The sequence below is a fragment of the Pleurodeles waltl genome, chromosome 1_2 (genome assembly GCF_031143425.1).
Source record: "Pleurodeles waltl isolate 20211129_DDA chromosome 1_2, aPleWal1.hap1.20221129, whole genome shotgun sequence".
NCBI classification, from domain to species: domain Eukaryota; kingdom Metazoa; phylum Chordata; class Amphibia; order Caudata; family Salamandridae; genus Pleurodeles; species Pleurodeles waltl.
Genome location: NC_090437.1, coordinates 687,523,972 through 687,539,582, shown reverse-complemented (window position 1 = coordinate 687,539,582; position 15,611 = coordinate 687,523,972).

Genomic DNA, 15,611 nt, shown 5'->3' with positions numbered 1-15,611 from the left:
AACCACCACACTTGTGATGTGGCAGTCTTCACCGCTGGCCCGTCGGTGGTGAGAGCCCAACCGCAGCCCTGGTGGTCTTTGGACTGCCAGGGTCGTAATGAGAGCCACAATTATTTGGAGCACAAGTCCAGCATACTCCTCTCAGTTGGAAAATAGAAATGTGGGACAGGACAGTTAACAGAATCAATGTTGTAGGCTCCACCCTGCACACAAGGGAGGACATCAGGAAGAGGTGGAAAGACCTCAGGGGCAAGTCCATTCCCTGGTCTTCTGGCACTAGCTGCAAGTCAAGAAGACTGGCTGTGGCCCTCCCACTGTCCCATTACAGCTACTACAGATACTACTGGGAGGAGAAGGTCTTGGCCATCCTGCGTTTCTGTTTCTGTGACTACAAACACAAGCCCAGTGGTCACTTGCCAAATACCCCTGTTTGTCAACTTCCAATTGAAGTCTACTTACCTGGGAAGACACCATTGGTGGAGGGTGTGTAGTAGAGGCACTAACATGACTGCAGCTTACAATGGGCCCTGTTTCTGTCACTACAATCACCAGACCAGAATACCCCCACCCAAATGCACCTGTTTGTCATGTCCAAAATGCAGTTTACTCACCTGGGGTGATACCAACTGCAGTTGTGGCTCGCATCATGCAAAAGGGGCGGGCGGCGTGGGGGGAGGAATTAAATAAAAAATAAAAAAAGTAACAATAAAAAACAAAAACAATTACCTCCACTGCCGCAGCTGCTCCATCCACTCCTCTGCAGGCACAGGCTCCTAGCCTGCCCTGCGCCAATCCTGACACTGCTTAGAGCAGCCGGAGACGGCCGACCAAACACACGTGTTTTGAGGGGGACCGCTGTGCACCCCCCCCTCACTGCACGTCACCCTAAGGCCCGCCCCTTTTCCCCAAAAACGATAATAAACACAGTTTATTAGCGTTTTTTGTGAAAAAGTTAGCTGCAGCCGCTGCTGGCGGGTGGAGGACACTCCTCCGCCCTAATGGAGGAGCCACCTGATGAACTGTTTAGTGTGTGAAGTGCAGGGCCTGGGCTGACTACAGCTCTCTATAGGCTCTGTTTCTGTCACTACAATCACCAGACCAGTATACTCCTGCCCAAATACACCTCTCTGTCAAATCCAAAATGCAGTGTACTCACCTGAGGGGATACCAACTGCTTAGTTTGTGAAGTACAGGGACTGGGCTGACTACAGTACATGATAAGCCATGTTTCTGTCACTACAATCACAAGACCAGTGTACTCCTGCCCAAATACACCTGTTTGTCGAATCCAAAATGCAGTGTACTCACCTGGGGGGATACCAACTGTTTAGTGTGTGACAATAGGCTATGTTTCTGTCACTACAGTCACCAGACCGGTGTACTCCTACTCAAATACACCTATTTGTCAAATCCAAAATGCAGTTTACTCACCTGGGGGGATACCAACTGTTTAGTGTGGGAAGTACAGTGACTGGGCTGACCACAGCTCATCCTAGGCCATGTTTATGTCACTACAATCACTAGACCAGTGTACTCCTGCCTAAATATGCCTGTTTGTCAAACCAAAATACAGTTTACTCACCTGGGGGGATACTAACTGTTTAGTGTGTGAAGAACAGGGACTGGGCTGACTACAGCTCGCAATAGGCCATGCTTCTGTCACTACAATCACCGACTCCAAATAACCACAAATGAAGTGTACCTACCTGGGAGAACAATATTTGTCAAGTGGGGGAAGTAGAGGGAGTTAAATGAATGGGAAGGCCAGGAGGTTCTGTTTCAGAATTTACAAACACAAGGCCAGTGGTCACTTGCCAAGGTACCCCTATTTGTTAAATCCCATTTGAAGTTTACTCACCTGGGTGAATAAAATATGTCAGGTTTCTGGGAGTATAGGGAGTGACCTGACTGCAACTCCCAGCAAGCCCTGTAACTATTACTCCAAACACTAGACCAGTGGTCACTTGTAAAAAAATACTTGCTTCCTAACTCTTAAATGACGTTTATTCACCTGGGTGCGACTATGATGCAGATCATGCTCAACTCACAGATGTGTCTGCCTACCTAGCTACATCTTGACCTGCTAACCCAAGATGAAACTATTGAGGACAGGAAGAGCATCTTACCTAGTGTGCAACACAATGATTCCCAAGGCCTCAAGATGCATCACCAGAATGGTATTGGCAGCAGACACATTCACACTACACTCACCACATGATGGCTCCAGTCACATATACAACAAACTCCTGTCTCTGCCTGCATCGCAATCAACTAGGTCCTAAAATGCCCAAACCATATCCTGCACAGACACTGTTTTGCCTGCACTGGTGGTAAGATGGCATTTCCATGCCATCCTCCAAAGTGCACATGATCACCTCAGCTGCTTGGTTAAAAAGAAATTCGCAAACTTCACACATGTAAAGTCAAAATACCCAATGCTATGGTTAGCTGGCACAATTGGATCAACTGCAACTTAACTTTGAACGAGGTCTATGCTTATTGTGACACTAAACTGTTGCAGGTAGATGCCACAATACAATGAGTAACATGGTACATTTCACATTAATAGGTTGAACAGCCACTGGGCACACAGAGACCATAGAGGAGACTGCCCTCCCCCGGATGAAGCCCTGAGTGAGAACAGCACATCTGGGCAACATAGTCAGACGGCTACATGAGTCTCACTGTGCTCACATCAACACCTCCCAGCCCGGTTGCCACAGCATCTCAGGCAGCCATTCACTCCCCAACCTGTGTACAAAGTACAGTGTCAACAATCTTGTGCTCCCCAGTCCTGGATCCTGAGTTGAGGCGCAACCCTTCAGACAATGAGGCTCCAGGAACAAGTCGAAGTGGGCAACCTTTTTCAAGGGCACAGTTCTGTGGGGGTAGGGTGCGTGGGAGGGATGCTGTGGGCCAGAGGGTGAGGCCACCGGGGCAGCCGTCAGCCACATCTTGGGGGTCTATCACGAGTCCCAAGTTGTGATGGGCCAGGTACGGATTGATCTCAGGGAAATGAAACAGCTACAGAAGGACATCCATCCGGACTTGCAGAAGCAATGGAGGCCCATAACATTAACATGGCCTCCCTAATAGGGGTGACGAGGGATATCAACACCACCCTTGGCAGGACTGTTTAACATCACTCCACCCCTTCATTTCGCACAGCAAAACCAGGCCCATAGACATACGTGCTAGCCCCTGAAAGGGAGGCCCTGCCAGGGGTACCACCAGACCCAGACACCCCTGCCTCTGTAGCAGCAGCCCCCCCCCCCTGCAAGCAGGGATGTCCAGCAATGAATCCATGAGTTGCAGAAGACTAGACACTCATCACTGCCAGCAAGGGACCTCTTTCTAAGGGACTTCCTTTGTGCCACATATATACTCTGTTGACTGATCCTGAACCACCTACCTGTTCAAATGGGAGGAGTACTCTGGACTTTGGACTACCAATGGTACGGCATGTACTCAGTTGATTTCATCCATCATGGCTGACCACTTCACTTTACTTTTAAGTTCATGTGTGTCCACAATATATACAGGGAGTGCAGAATTATTAGGCAAATGAGTATTTTGACCACATCATCCTCTTTATGCATGTTGTCTTACTCCAAGCTGTATAGGCTCGAAAGCCTACTACCAATTAAGCATATTAGGTGATGTGCATCTCTGTAATGAGAAGGGGTGTGGTCTAATGACATCAACACCCTATATCAGGTGTGCATAATTATTAGGCAACTTCCTTTCCTTTGGCAAAATGGGTCAAAAGAAGGACTTGACAGGCTCAGAAAAGTCACAAATAGTGAGATATCTTGCAGAGGGATGCAGCACTCTTAAAATTGCAAAGCTTCTGAAGCGTGCTCATCGAACAATCAAGCGTTTCATTCAAAATAGTCAACAGGGTCGCAAGAAGCGTGTGGAAAAACCAAGGCGCAAAATAACTGCCCATGAACTGAGAAAAGTCAAGCGTGCAGCTGCCACGATGCCACTTGCCACCAGTTTGGCCATATTTCAGAGCTGCAACATCACTGGAGTGCCCAAAAGCACAAGGTGTGCAATACTCAGAGACATGGCCAAGGTAAGAAAGGCTGAAAGACGACCACCACTGAACAAGACACACAAGCTGAAACGTCAAGACTGGGCCAATAAATATCTCAAGACTGATTTTTCTAAGGTTTTATGGACTGATGAAATGAGAGTGAGTCTTGATGGGCCAGATGGATGGGCCCGTGGCTGGATTGGTAAAGGGCAGAGAGCTCCAGTCCGACTCAGACGCCAGCAAGGTGGAGGTGGAGTACTGGTTTGGGCTGGTATCATCAAAGATGAGCTTGTGGGGCCTTTTCGGGTTGAGGATGGAGTCAAGCTCAACTCCCAGTCCTACTGCCAGTTCCTGGAAGACACCTTCTTCAAGCAGTGGTACAGGAAGAAGTCTGCATCCTTCAAGAAAAACATGATTTTCATGCAGTACAATGCTCCATCACACGCGTCCAAGTACTCCACAGCTTGGCTGGCAAGAAAGGGTATAAAAGAAGGAAATCTAATGACATGGCCTCCTTGTTCACCTGATCTGAACCCCATTGAGAACCTGTGGTCCATCATCAAATGTGAGATTTACAAGGAGGGAAAACAGTACACCTCTCTGAACAGTGTCTGGGAGGCTGTGGTTGCTGCTGCACGCAATGTTGGTGGTGAACAGATCAAAACACTGACAGAATCCATGGATGGCAGGCTTTTGAGTGTCCTTGCAAAGAAAGGTGGCTATATTGGTCACTGATTTGTTTTTGTTTTGTTTTTGAATGTCAGAAATGTATATTTGTGAATGTTGAGATGTTATATTGGTTTCACTGGTAATAATAAATAATTGAAATGGGTATATATTTTTTTTTTGTTAAGTTGCCTAATAATTATGCACAGTAATAGTCACCTGCACACACAGATATCCCCCTAACATAGCTAAAACTAAAAACAAACTAAAAACTACTTCCGAAAATATTCAGCTTTGATATTAATGGGTTTTTTGGGTTCATTGAGAACATGGTTGTTGTTCAATAATAAAATTAATCCTCAAAAATACAACTTGCCTAATAATTCTGCACTCCCTGTATTTTACAGCAGCATTGCAATATATTCACCCACTACAAATAGGCCTGGGCAGTGTGCATGGAGTCGTGCAACGGGGAACTCTGCGAAGAGGCTAAAAAATTCTGCAGCGCTGTGTGGATTTATGGGAGCAGGCGGAGTTCTCCATTGCGCATGTTTGTGTTGCGTTTGACATCAAACGCAACAAGAAGTACGTACTCGCATTCAAAATTGCGCACGATCAGCACCATGCGGTTCGCATTGCGAGGCCATCTTGTTTTTCACTCTGTTTATGGTGCTGGGCCTTCAACTTTTCAAGTTTTCAATCCGACCTCAATCTGTGTAATCCTCCACCTTTACAATTTATCTACCCCTATTTTGTATTTATTTTATCAGTGTGCCTTTTTGTGTCTGATTCTTTTTACGTTGTCTTAGCTTTTTTGTGTTGTACTCCTAATCTACCCTGGTTTTTTATTTATTTTATTAGAGTGTCTTTTTGTGCTTGATTTCTGTCGGATTATTTTTATGCTGTTTTAGCTTTTTTGTGGTTTTTGAGACTTTTTGTATTTTTGTTTATTTTTTCCTTATTTCTTTCTTCCTTCCTTTTCGTCCTGTTTCTTTTCTTTTCTTCTTCACCCTACCCCACCCAGCACCATAGCAGAGGAGAGCTACAGCGGCGGCCTGCTATGTGGGTGGTGCTGCCATCAAGGGGTGCAGCTGGCGCCGCCTCGGCCCATCTTCAGCGAGGAGGAGGTGGCAGCATATTTTTTTTGTGTGCACCTCCACCTCTCTTCCATGGAGGCAGCAGGTGGTAAAGTCAGCAGCGCTGGGCTAGCGTGTGCTAGTTGGTCAGGTCCACCATACAGGTCCAGCGCACCACCCAGCAGCAGACGCACCGCTGGGCGGATATAATTGACCTCGAGCAGGACCTGCTCAACCTGCTAGGCATTGGGATCCCAGGGCTTGGTGAGTACTATGATTTTCTTGTGTTTGTGTTCTACAATGCTAACTTTTTTCCGGATAGCATGCAGCTTTCACTCAGAGATTAGTTTACGTTAAGAATATTATTTATTATGTGATCCAGTTCGAGCTGGGCAGGTGCTCAGTGCTACATCATCATACTCGTAGGTAGGCCCTTGCTTTGGATGATTAGTTAAGAAGCCATTGCAACACAGACTTCTCTGTCCTCCTTTCTCCATAGTGAACTAGTGATATCAGTGAGTTAGTGTTCTCTGTGACTTTTTGTAGCTCTTACAGTCCCAAGCAATTCAACAGTGATGAGAGTATGCATGCATTGCTAAAAAGAAAGCTTGAGTTGGTCCCTGAAGAGACTTGAGAAATAAGGATAGAATTAACAATCATTCATTGCAATGCATTAGTTCCAAATGTAGTTTTTTAAGGAAATATGGAATAGTGATTTTAGGAGTATCACCAACTCAACAATAGTTGATCATACTAGTATATGATTTAAGTACAATGTTACTGCATTTGCCTGTTATATAATAATTTTGGGGAGATTAAAGCTTACATCAGCACCCAAGGGCAAGATGGGGGCACTTCATCTGCGGGCCTGGCAGGAGATGGGGAGGCGCCAAACACCAGCGCCAATGCTGATGGCTCTGCTCATGCCAGTAAGTCCTAATATTTAAAATTATGATAATTATTTCCCTACCCCCACTTTTACCTCTCCCTACTTTGATACTACTTTTAATTTTGCTTTTTTACTTTTTTTTAATACTGTCCCCTTTTTTCCAACTCCCCTATCCAAGTTTTGTTTGATTCCTGTTATTCCTGCATTATCTTTTTTTTCTGTTTTTCATTGACCATTTTGTATTCCACCCCTTCGTTACTCTTCAGTGATTCCGAGTCATCTTCAATCATAGGCTATAAGTCTGCCCCTCTATTACGCAAAGCTTTTGGTTGGCTTGATTACCTGATTTTCTAATATTCCAACAAAATGCCCAGAGTGATATTTTTGATATAAGATACTGCAGTGCTAACCGAACTGTAACAATGTATTGTGGTTGCATTTTTTTATTTAAGAAATTAAGAATGGGAGGTGTCCCTGACATCTAAAAACTGTATACTTTTTTTAATAGCAACACCAACCAGTGGAGTTGGCTCAGGTTCTACAGCTGCAGGAGCAGATGGAGCAGGAGGGCATGCAAGGACAGGCGATGGTATGTCACAGTGCTTGCTTATTGACAATTACTCCTACCCACTAGCTACAAGCATGTTGTCTTGATCGAATTAATGAACTCCCTGCATCACAGCTACAGTGGTGGTTGGGTTACTTATGGCCTCTTCTATCTGCAACTCAGCAAAAGCACACATAATTTACGCCATAAATGATGTCTAGATGGAAACGTGAAAGAACGGAATGTTAAAAGAAAGGATGGGTGAAAAGAGTGAAAGGAAAGGATATGTGAGCGGATGAAAAAGGGTTCGTGGGTGGGTATCAGTATTGGGTAATTGGATGGATGGGTGAAAGTAGGATTGAAAGAAAGGGTGGATAATGTGGGTACTGAAGGATCCTGAATTTGGGTGAAAGACTGGATGAGAGAAAATAAAGCTTAAATCATGGTGGCTACTGGTGTATATAGGGGAAGAACGAAAGGACAATTGAGTAATTGTTTGGATGAATAAAGAAGGGAGCTCTTCTTCTGTCGAAACAACAGTGATACCCCTCTATTCTTCTATAAAAAAGCTCTAGCTACCTGCCTAACCCATCTGCCTTACTCTGCAGTAGAGTAAGTTACATTTCTTTACTTTCCTTACTGCCCATGGAATCAATTTGTTGGAAAGAATTTGTGATGGTGGGCAAGACCAGTGAGTATAGTGGGACTAGTATGTCCCCGATTTGATTTCAAGTTTGGCGTAGAGGAGACTCTGTGACAAACGTGCTAAATACAATCTGTGTAGCCCATTGCCTTCCCTGTAGTGCAGTACATCGTTTCCCCCCTTGTCTACTTATGGCAGACAGGATAAATATATCCTAATTTTAAATATGACATATGTGATGTATCTTATTTATTCATCTGCCTCTTTGGAGTATGGGTAGAAACTAAATTAAGTGAAAGGCATGTGAGGAAGAGCAGGGCCATTGGAATTAAAGATAGATAGTTGTCAGCTACAGCTGACCAAGCTGCAGGCATTATCAACATACTTGAACCCCTGGCTAGCATGCCTCAAGTTATTTGGCACAACAAATTGTACTCCATAGTGCATAATGTCTTACTCATCATTATGAGAGGTAATTCATTTTTATTTTTCTACTAAATATGTCTGTTTAGTTACAAAAAGCCTTTAAAAGAAAAAATGAAATAACTGTTTTTTTTATGTGGTCTTATTCTGGCTTAATTCTTTTCTACCAGACAGTCAGTACTTTTTATATGAGGCTTGTGTAGGTAAACAAATGGAATACTGGCCCTGTGACTCTCCTAATCATAATCACAACAAATTCCAAAGTCCCTAGGGGACCAGCAATGCAGTCCTACCATGCCACCCACTAATTATCATTTGAAGAAGTGTTTGTTTAGAGCATTGTTTACAATTTGTCTTTTGTATTCTTCTTTTTCTTGATATAGCTACTCCTGCCCGATGACCACCATAAACCAGGCAGGAGACAGTGACTGGTCTGCAGCAGCATAAGCTGGGGAAAATGTGGGTAGGATATCAGTGCTTGGTGATTCTGGATGAAGAAGAGGCTGAAACAGCTGCCTCGGACCCAGGACCTAGAAGAGCAGCATGCCGACCTTCAGCCTCCCAGCCAGTACATCGCCAGTGCCACCATCAGCAGTCAAGGTCCCTGACAGCACCTGCTACTGCACCCTCACGCGCCAACAGGGCATTGCTCAGATGCATCCTGCAGTGGATGGACGGGATGGAGAGCCAGCTCTCCGGCATTGAGCAGGGCCTGGACCAGCTCTGGACCCATATTGACAGTGCCCTCTTTTAAACCCATTTTTTTGTTTTTTGTTTTGGTGAGACAACCTTGTTTTGGGTGGAGAAGTGGGGAGGGATTTGGGTTGGACTTTGGACTTTTCATTGGACTTTTTGGGAATGGGGTTATTTGTTCGGGGACAGGGGTGGGACTGTTGTGGTTGGAGAGGGAGGGTTCTCTATTTGTAAATAATAAAGGGGATTTTATTTGTACTTCATTTGCATCTCAAATCTTTATTTTGGTGTTTTAGACTTTTAGCTTGCACTGCTGTCTTTTAGTGTAGCCTGTTATTCTTAATCTGGTAAAAAAGTATACCATTATTGACCACTAGGGATGATTGCCCTTGCCTATTTGCCTGCAAAAACCCAGCACACACAGACAACATCTTCTTGAGTAGGAGTTAAGTACTAAATAAATAAGTTCACTTCAGTCTATAGTTCTTCTCTTACCTGATTGGATGAAGCAAGGGAGTCCTCTTACTGCAGGTTTTTTCCTATGGTGGCATCTTAATGGGGTGATGGGGTAGTAGTAGCAGGCTACTGTGCTAACAGAGAAGACAGAAGGTGCCACTCCCACCTATGCAAACTCCAACTGCAGGATTAAAGGATTATCTGTCACTGTCAACTAGATTGAAAGAAATTAACAAGTTTGTGGTTCATATGTCATAACTTTAGGAAGACTGAGACCAGACAGCCACAATGACAGCATTAGACACACAACAAAAAAGACCATGTGATAATAAAATCTAGCAATATCAATTTCTTCTGAGCAAACTTAGGAAATGAAATCATGGAGTCAGGAGAAGTGGGCTCAGGCTCAAGAGTATTTGGACCAGTTAAGCATTTATGGAACACACACACAAGGCATGAATGGAGATGTTGATGGGGCCGGTGTGGAATATTGCTCAGGTAATAGAAGTTAGAAGGTCATGCAGTGAGTTGGTGTTGCTTTCACCCCATCAGCCCCAGCAAGTGTGTGATTTATTTATGGTATAAAATTAGATCACAGCTCAATAAATCACACAGCCCGGGGGAAGAGGGTTAAGGGCTAAATGAGTAGATGGGAAAGGGGATTTGGGGAAAGGTGTAACAAAGGCAAACACTACAGAAAAGACACCACAACAATATTTGTTGGGGCGAAGAGCAGCACACCATCATCAGTCTGTTGTGGAAGGAAACAAAGGGATAAGTAAGCATGACACAGTTCAGTAAATTCATTGGAAACAGTCCTTCTGCCCCAGAGAGACCCCAGATAGTATATCCTAAGTGTTAAGTCTTCTAGTTTTGAAACATGGAAGATTGAATGCAACCCACCCAGTTGCAGAAATTATAATTGTTAAAAGGAAAGTTACATTATAGTGCCAAATTAGGTGAAGCTTCTCCATTCGTCTTGGAATGTCTGTCACTCTGGTGCCTGTCTGCACCTGTCTGTTAGGTTAGCTTGAGCTTTCCAAGTTTTGTTTGTGCAGGAGAGGACTAGGAGAAGGCCTGTGTATTGGAAAAAACAGTAGCTGTCTTATCGAATAAAGGAAAAGGACAAAAGAAAGCAAGTTAAGCTTCATGAGGAGTCAGGATAGTAACAAGAAGGCTCAAAGGCAGAGCAAGAACATAAGAGGAATTTCACGTCTGAGCTAGCAATGCAGCATACACATACTCAGCAGCATTTCCAAATCAACGCACCTCTCTCCAGTTCACAGAATTGAGTGAGTACTAGGCCTCAGAGCCTTCACCATCATCATGGGTTCTCTTTGAAGTTGATAACTTTCTCTTTTCTGGCTGTTGAGGTAGTTTTGCCCTGAGTCCTTCCATTTTCCTCCTCAGGATTCAGAGTAACTCCGTCCCAGTCCCAAACCGAGCAAGTTAGATTTGTGAAGTGCAGTGCTGTTGAAGAACAATTAGAGAAACAGAACTGGAGTATTTTTTGTGTGTAGATTTGTGTTTGGTAACTTAAATGGCTGGTTTGTTATGAGGACCCGGAAAAAAGAGTACACACTACAGGTACATTTCACTACTTTTGAAAGGCCAATCACTTTCAGGAAAGAATGATCACCCATCAGCCCCTCAACATTGTAAATCATTGGAAGCAAGTTCACAACTCCCTCCTTCACTGTCAGCCACCACATACACATTCACTCATAAATTCACAATCAAGCAATATATTACCCCTCACTGGTGCAATAGTTACTTAGAAGTTACCTGTTCCAATCCAAGCATGGTGGTTGAACAAAACATCTCCTCTTTGATGATATCCAAACATTGGAATTAGGCATTGGCACTGGCAGTCTTTTCACCAATGATCTTCTATGGCAGTCCTGCTAGGTGATGTTAAAAAATTGGATAGACAATGGCATGTGAGGGAGGCAGGCATCATCTCCAATGTCCAGAAGGGTATGTGGGGACTTTTTCAGTGCACACGGGTCCAACTCCAGTATGGGCTTCTATGTGAATATAAAATCAATTGTGGGGCAGCATAACTCCAACACAAACATAATATTGCACTTGTATATATATATAGATATATATACATACATACATTCTTGGCAAAGAAAGAAGGAGAAAAAGAAGCTGATCAAGAAATAATTTAAAAGATCTATGGTGGCCCTGGCATACTCAATCTGAGAAGTGGAGATTATACTCAAACTCTGGTGGTTCTCCCAGAAGTTGGTCAGCTGATATGCTTGACTCTGGCCAATCATCCTCTTCCTCCTGTGGTGTTTCAGAAACGTTGTAATCAGGTGGTATAAAATGCTGGTTCATTTTGATCATGGTCAATATCTCTAAGTTTTGAGGTGAGAGGCTGGTCCTTCTAACTGTAATAACTGCACTAGCTGACACACTGGCTATAGGACAAGCCAGAAACTTTATTGCCAGCCTGCTGAGCTCTGGCCATTTACTCATCTTCCCATACCAATACACCAATGGGTTTTGATCTACATACCCCTCTTTTGGGTAATCCAGATACTCCTGGAACATCCCCTGAGTGGTAATTGGTGCTGCCACCTGATCGACCGCTTTTTTCTTCCCCTCTGCACTGGACTTAAGACCTGACACTTCAAATCAAGTCATTGCAGAGTTTAGGTCTGAGTCTTCTGTTGCTTTTTTAGCCATTTTTCTTGTTGGTGGGGTTGCCGGATGTTAGACAAGACAGACCTCTCTGGAAGTTGAAGGTGAGCCCCTAGAACTGCAAAGTGGAACATCCCCTTCAGAAAAAGGAATGATAGTGGAAAGAATATTTTTGTAGCGTGGATCAAATAGGGTGGCACAGATGTACTCTTTGGACGAGATTATGTCATTTTGAAGCCTTGTATTAAAAGTCAAAGAATAGCTTAGGCTATTGCTATTAACCAAGGCATGCACTTCTGGGTTTTCAGTTTCACCCCAAATGCAAACCTTTCAGACAACTTCTTTAGCTGCTCCTGTAGTCGTTGCCTTAACGGGATAGCTTGGCCTGTTGTACTGTCATCCTTGGTAACTTCCTGCATGAAAACCTCAAAAGGGGCAGCATCTGTGTAAGGCATTTGACTGGGCCCCATTTGTCCACATCCATGGTCACAGCTTTCCCAATTGCACAAGCTCCTGTTTGAATGACTTAGGGGGTCATTCTGACCCCCGCGGGTGGCGGGAGCCGCCCGCCTGGAGGGAGCCGCCATATGGCCGCTCCGCGGTCGAAAGACCGCGGAGGCCAACTGGCTTTCCCGCTGGGCTGGCTGGCGACCGCCAGAAGGCCGTCCGCCAGCCCAGCGGGAAACCCCTCCCCACGAGGAAGCCGGCTCCGAATGGAGCCGGCGGAGTGGGTATGTGCGACGGGTGCAGTGGCACCCGTCGCTTATTTCAGTGTCTGCAAAGCAGACACTGAAATACAAAGTGGGGCCCTCTTACGGGGGCCCCTGCAGTGCCCATGCCATTGGCATGGGCACTGCAGGGGCCCCCAGGGGCCCCACAACACCCCATACCGCCATCCTGTTCCTGGCGGGCGACCCTCCAGGAACAGGATGGCGGTATGGGGTGTCAGAATCCCCATGGCGGCGCAGGATTCTGCAGGACAGCGGAAAACCGGCGGGAGACCGCCGGTTTTCCTGTTCTGACCGCGGCTGAACCGCCGCGGTCAGAATGTCCTGAGGAGCACCGCCAGCCTGTTGGCGGTGCTCCCGCACCCCCGAATGACCCCCTTAGTCATTGATCTGTTTGTACTGCTCATACATACGTTGCAACATGTAATAGGTTGAGTTACAATGTGTTGGCACATCCTGTATCAGGACTTTAACTGGTACTGTGTTATCACACTGAATAAACTGCAACTGTTTCTAGGCTTTAAAAGAACGGCTGAAATGAGCACAGATGCGTCTGCAGGTGGTCAGAATGTTGCTGACTATGGCCCTAATTACAACCTTGGCGGGCGGCAGAGGCCGCCCGACAAGGTTTTACCGCCGAACGCCCGCCTATGCGGCCGCAATCCTGCCAGCCACATTATGACATCCCCGCTGGGCCGGCGGCCGGAAACATAGTTTCCGCCCGCCCAGCAGGGATGTCGGCTGTAACATTGGAGCCAGCTCCTAACGGAGCCGGCGGCATTGCAGCCATGCGACGGGTGCAGCTGCACCCGTCGCGCTTTTCACTGTCTGCACTGCAGACAGTGAAAAGCAGGGTGGGGCTGTGCCTGGGGGCCCCTGCACTGCCCATGCCAAGTGCATGGGCAGTGCAGTGGCCCCCAGAGGCTCCGAGACGCCCCTTCCTGGCAGCCTTTCCATGGCGGTCTCTACCGCCATGGACAGGCTGGCGGAGAGGGGACTCGTAATCCCCTGTGCAGCGCTGCAAGCAGCGCTGTCCTGGCGGATTAAAACTGCCGGGACAACCATGGCGGGAAACCGCTGGTCCCGGCGGTGCGACCGTGGCGGTAAAATGCCAGATTGTACCGCCCGCCTGTTGGCGGTACAATCGCTGAAACAGCCCTGGCGGTCCTTGGCCGCCAGGGTTGTAATGAGGTCCTATGTCTTCTTTTTTAAAGAAAGTCTTGCACAACCACGTTGATGCAGTGCGCCAAACACAGGACCCTGAAACAGCCACCGTCTGCCATGGCCTCGACTAAGTTACTGCTATTGTCCATGGCAAAAAATCCAACTCAAAGAACTCTGGGTTGCAGCCATTCAGACACCATGCTATTAAATTCCTCCAAGATGTTTTCAGCTGTGTGCAATTTCTCCATGGCGAACAGGACTACTGTTGCATGCTGCTGAACGCTCTTGAAAATTTCTTCAGGGCCAGGACCTGTAGATACCTTTTGCTTCACCCCAGAAAAGAGTTACAGTGTGCAGTGAAGCACATGCAATCAGTCGCCTGACAACTGGTCGATAAGTCTGTCGTCAGGTAGATAGTGTGGACAACACTTTGCTGCAAAGCTTGTCCAACAAATTGCAGCATATCGCGATGCAGCGCTGGAACAGCAACTCTGGCAAAATAGGTCCGGCTTGGAACCTTCCATTTTAGGCAGAGGACTGCCACAAACTGTAAGAATCTTACTCCTTCCACAAAAAAGAGAGGAGGTCCAGCACTAACATTTTTGTCAGCTTCCCAAAGTACAAACGTTCCATTGGGTGGTTGCTCTCATAGGGCCCCCTCCTGCCTAAACATGCCCGTAATTGTAGCCTGGATTTTCTTCTTTTGTGGGGCCACTGACACAGGTGACTTTTGAGATGTAGGTTGTGGTAGACTCAATGCAGGTCATGGTGGTGCAGTCACCATATGCTGTGGTGTCCCCATCTGACTCTGAATCTTCCTGTGCCATTATGAGGTCGCTGAGGCGGGTGATTTTGGTGCACAGCTGAGGACAGGGCTGCTTTGCATTAGGATGTCACCCTCTTCTTCCTCACCGTCCACAGTGATTTGACCAGTTGTAGGTGATGTTTCCTGGCTCTCCTCACTTTCACTACCGCGACCATGTTGAGCCATTTGTTTAAGGTGCTCCTCCCACCAGATTGCGTGATGTTTTTTCATATGGGTCATCTAGCCTCCAGTAACATGTGAACCTGGCTTACCTCAACAAACACTTCTGTAGCAAATGGAGCATATGGCAATGTTCTCCTCCTGTTTGCTAATTGTGAAAAAGTCCCAAACTGAGGAGGAGTACTTTCTTATTGGGCCACTGCCAATGTCTGAAGAAGAACTGGATGTAGGTGGGGGTGTTGATTGCCTTTCTGCAGGGCATACTTCTACTGAGGTACAGGTTGGTGCAGGTCTCTGGTGGGACCTTACAAATATGGGAGCTGGTGGTGCTGCCTGTGCCACATCCCTTGGAGCAGGTTGGATAGTAATGTCAGACTCCTCTGTGCCAACTTCCACAATGCCTGGCTCGTCATCATCCTCCTCATCATCATCATCCCTTTCCATGATTCTAAGGCTTTCTGGAACTTTTATTTTCCCTTGCCTCTCCTGGGGTCTCCTGGACTCTGCTGGGGGCCACTCCATGTCCCTATCATCGTCATCAGAAGTGGTGCTTGGAGAAGATGGTGGGATAGTACCCTTCCTTTTTTTGCTGGAGATCTGGGGGCCACTGATTCTAAAAGAAGAGGTTCTTGCTCAGCAGGAAACTTGAC